Raw genomic sequence first — 4,858 nt, forward strand, 5'->3', positions numbered from 1 at the left:
GTCAACCAATAGACCGCCCCGTTCGAACTGTCAACACAACTGGCACTGCTAAGAGTATCCTACGACTTCCATATCGCTGGCAAGGGTTATACACAATGCTCGTGGCTACTTAGATGGTCAGTAAAACTTTGAAACACGTATCTGTTCTGTACGAGCTGTAAACAAATAGTTGCCACTATTAAAGTTCCAACCCTCGTATGAAAGCGAGTAATTGCTGATAATATTTCTCCGAATTATTTGAAAGAATTGAATGGTGGTGGTGATTAGTGTTTAACGTCCCGTCGACAACGAGGTCATTAGAGACGGAGCGCAAGCTCGGATGAGGGAAGGATGGGGAAGGAAATCGGCCGTGCCCTTTCAAAGGAACCATCCCGGCATTTGCCTGAAGCGATTTAGGGAAATCACGGAAAACCTAAATCAGGATGGCCGGAGACGGGATTGAACCGTCGTCCTCCCGAATGCGAGTCCAGTGTGCTAACCACTGCACCACCTCGCTCGGTAAAGAATTGAATGTACATGAACTATTACGGCATACTGTTCATGTAGCTAAAGTTTACTGTGCAAGTTATTTCGTGCAGAATAAAAACACACGCTGCACAAAATGTGCAACAGCAGTTCTGCACTCAGTAGCCGATAGGAAAACGAACCTTGTTACCTGAGACTCTTACGTGCATAGAACGGGATATTCATCACTGTTAATGGGGAAAGGTATTTGAGAACTAAATTATTTCATTTTCTCTACCACTTGCAATCATTAAGTAGAGAAAGGAGGTAGTTTGCGACATTTGTACGGAAAAATGGCTCTGAGCACTATGGGACTTAACATCTGAGGTCATCAGTCCCCTAGAACTTAGAACTACTTAAACCTAACTAACCTAAGGACATCACACACATCCATGCCCGAGGCAGGATTCAAACGTGCGACCGTAGCAGTCGCGCTGTTCCAGGCAGAAGCGCCTAGAACCGCTCGGTCACTGCGGCCGGCGACATTTGTACAAATTAAGCTGAACTGCCGAAGACCAGAAGCCCTTTGCCTCTCAGGACACTACATCGAGATTTTCAGTAATCATACAGATTCAAATTCCCGTAAAACATCGAATTACCTAAAGTATAGGTGAGTGTGTCGAAACTGAATTATGAACGCTTTGGGCTGAATGACCGGAAGCGATCTTGTAGCCAGTGTCAAGCTCACGGAAAGCGCTACGACTGAACTTCTCTAACACCTCCCGCCTAAATGTCAGCTAGCGTTCACAATTCATCACGAATTTAGCACATGGAATTCGTGAAAATAACACGTGCCGCACGAATACCACATGAATGAAATTAGTACAAATACTTTTTCTATTAGCAACTATTTCGACCAAATGAAATATTCTGACCTATCTGCCAAGCTGCTGGCGCCGCCTTGACCTGCGTCTGCGTTTAGCTCGTCTCCCGCAGCAAGTCTCTTTCAGTCTTGGATAAAATGTCAACATGTCGGCTTAATTTCGGATAAAATCTGAAGCTTTCGATGACTACCTCCATCAGCGTTGTGAAGGAGCATATCTCTCAAAATTATTCACGAGCATTCTCCAACTAAGCGTTAGTCATCAGATTGGATGGGAGCTCGCAGAATGGAGCCTTGATGACTTCTCTTCTGCCGCAACATCTCAGATTTATTTGGGGGGAATGGGACCAAACATCGAGGTCATCGGTTCCATCGCATTAAGGAAGGATGGGGAAGGAAGTCTGCCGTGCCCTTGCAAAGGAACCATCCCGGCATTTACCTAAAATATTTGGGGAAATCGCGGAAAACCTAAATCAGGATGAGCGGACGCGGGTTTGAACCGTCGTCGTTCCGAATGCGAGTCCACTGCGCTAGTAACTGCGCCACAGCGCTCTGTTCAGGAAGGGAGAGAAAAGGAGAGAGAGAGAGAGAGAGAGAGAGAGAGAGAGAGAGAGAGAGAGAGGGGGGGGGTTCAGTTTAAAGAACCTACGCTGCGTATTGATCATGGTTGCAGAAACTCTTTCCAAAATTTTAATAAACATTTTTGGAACAGTGTATAAATTTTTTTTATTTTTATTTTTATTTTCTTTTAAATTCAGTCTTAATCACACCACGTATGTTACAAGAACATAGGTGACCGGTTTCGGTCATATCACATGACCATCATCTGACCCATGGCATCCTTCGAAGATGGTAGGTGGAGCACTCTTCTCAGCTGCTGTGATGTCAACTGATCATCTTTCCAGTAATCTTTCCAAAATGTTATCCAAGATCAGTTAGCGAGTCACTGAAAGCAAAAATATTCGAAAACTGAAACTTTCGCTTAATACGTTACTTTCAGTCGTAAGAGCATTTCAGCTACGGAGGTTACTTCTGCTACAACAATGTTACATACACGAATGGCACGAGTGAAGAATGATTGCCACCAAATTTCTTTATTAGCTCTAATTTCTCAGATTTTCTTGTTATTTAGAGAGACGTATACTGGAAGATCTACTTTGGTGCCCAATTCTTCCCGGAAAGCAATCTCTCAGGATTTCAGTAGGAAACCTCTCCGTGTTGCACAACGAATGGCTTGTAGCTGCCACTGGAGTTCGCTGAGCATTCGGTAATGTTTTCGCTCCACCTAACCGATCCCGTGTTGCAATGTACAGCTCTTCTTTGAATATGGTCTATATGTACTATTAATCTAACTCGGTAAGGATCCCAGACTGATAAGCAGCATTGAACAATGGGTCGAACAATTGATTTGTATATCACCTCTTTCTTCGATGAATTATGGTAACTTAAGATTCTTCGTATGGATTTCGGACCAGCATTTGTTTTTCCTCGAAATTGTTCTGTGTGATAATTCCACTTCAGATTGTTCCGCATGGTTATTTCTGAGCATTTTACGATATTTACTGTTTACAGTGATTTATCACCAGTGGTGTAATCTTACAGTAGTGGTTTTTTTCTCCTTTTTAAGCCCAATATGTTGTCTCGTCTTATGTTCAAGGCTAGTGCTAATGTATGCATCAATTTTCTGCAGGTCTTTCTGCAGTTTGATACAGCCTTCTGACGTTGGTGCATTCTTTTAGACGACCTCATCATCTACGAACAGCCACGTCGAGACTCCGACGTTATTCACTATCTTTTTCTGGCGTAATCCATGCCACTATTTTGTAACCAAGGCACGATGGAAGTATGTAGAACGTACTGAGAACTGCTTTCAGAAGTAGGACACCGCGGTGAGCGTCTCTGGCGTAGCTCTTCATTTCCGCCAACATTCTCGTCCTCGTATTTTCGGAGTCGTGTGTTAGAGTGAGCAAGCTGATTCACACCATGCTAGTAACTTGGAATAGTTAAGCAAAGGCAGATGTCGACTGCAGGCAACACAGCAACACTTGTAACTTACCGATAAACCGGCACAGGCCGCGTGTTATTTGATTTACACGTTGTTCAAATTGTTCTGAGCACTATCGGACTTAACTTCTGAATTCATCAGTCCCCTAGAACTTAGAAATACTTAAACCTAACTAACCTAAGGACATCACGCACATCCATGCCCGAGTTACACGTCGTGTTGACGTTGGTACCGGACAGTGCTTCAAACGTTTAACGTGCTGCCACCACGCCGATAACTGTCCGACAGTTCTCGTACCCAATGAGCTAACTCAATCACACAAATCAACCACTACTCGACCTTCGATGGTTTATCTACACTTTTATTTAGATAGGAGGAGAGAGATACTGTATCCATTGTGGACTCCAACGGAAAATAGAGACTACTCCAGTACTTAATAATAGCCAGAGCAATCCGATACGTGATATCAATTATCGTAATATCGTTAGTCAAACAACGCAACAAATTTCCAGGCAAATAAAATATTAAGAACGTTGTTCAATGTCTCCTGTACTTTTTAATAACAAACAACATTATTTCACATTTTCTCCGTTTACATAGCTCACCATAAATATGTCTGTCTGTTGCCACGTCCTAAGAACTAATTTACGCACCCAAAACAAGTGAGAACTGTGTGCACTGGAAATCATAGCATCACATCACTGGACAAAATAGAGTCTTTGAGAGTACACTCCAGAAGCGTCGGTGGGCGATATCGCTATCGATACTGCAGTTAGAAACTTCGTTCAAAGTCGTCACACGCCAAACTGGGCAAATGAAGTTACAAGGGACCGCAGGACTACAGGATTTCCCAAATTTTTTATACTTATGGTGCATGGAGTTCAGAACGCAATTATACCTCTCCCAAAGAAGCTCTATGCAGATCTCAAAAATTGTAGAAAAATTCTAATAATTTTAATATTCTGAACAGTGAAACTATGTGATAGTGTGTTCGCTTGACGCGTGACGGAGGGGGGTAGGGGGGGGGGCTAGGTTTGAATCCTGGCGGAATCATATTTTCAGACGAAGATGCATATCCTGTGAGCATTTACAGCGAGGTGACAAAAGTCATCATGGTATAATATCGTGTCTGACCTCCTTTGGCCCACCGTAGTGCAGAAACTTGACGCGCAAGGACTCAACAAGTTGCTGGAAGTTCCCTGCAGAAATAATGACCCATGCTGCCGCTATACCCGTCCATAACCGCGATAGTGTTGCAGGTGCACGATTTTTTGAACGAACCGACCTCTCGATAATGTCCCACAGATGTTCGGTGGGATTCATGTCGAGGGATCTTGGTGGTCAATCCTTCGCTCGAATATAATCTTCTTGAAACCAACTGCGGACAATTGTGACCTGGTGACAATTCCTTCGTTGTTTGGGAGGATGAAGTCCATGAATGGCTGCAAATGGTCTCCAGCTATCCGAACGTAACTACTTCCAGTCAATGATCGCTGCAGTTGGACCAGAGGATCCGGTCCATTCCA

The 4,858-nt window shown here is 43.6% G+C and overlaps 1 non-coding gene across 1 annotated transcript; it reads right to left on the reverse strand.

The window, feature by feature from the left end:
* Window positions 1-423: 423 nt before the first annotated feature.
* Trnaa-cgc (transfer RNA alanine (anticodon CGC)) lies at window positions 424-496 on the reverse strand. The gene has a single exon. It is a non-coding gene; the product is annotated as a tRNA-Ala (tRNA).
* Window positions 497-4,858: the final 4,362 nt, after the last annotated feature.

The sequence above is a fragment of the Schistocerca serialis genome, chromosome 1, assembly GCF_023864345.2.
Source record: "Schistocerca serialis cubense isolate TAMUIC-IGC-003099 chromosome 1, iqSchSeri2.2, whole genome shotgun sequence".
NCBI classification, from domain to species: Eukaryota; Metazoa; Arthropoda; class Insecta; order Orthoptera; family Acrididae; genus Schistocerca; species Schistocerca serialis.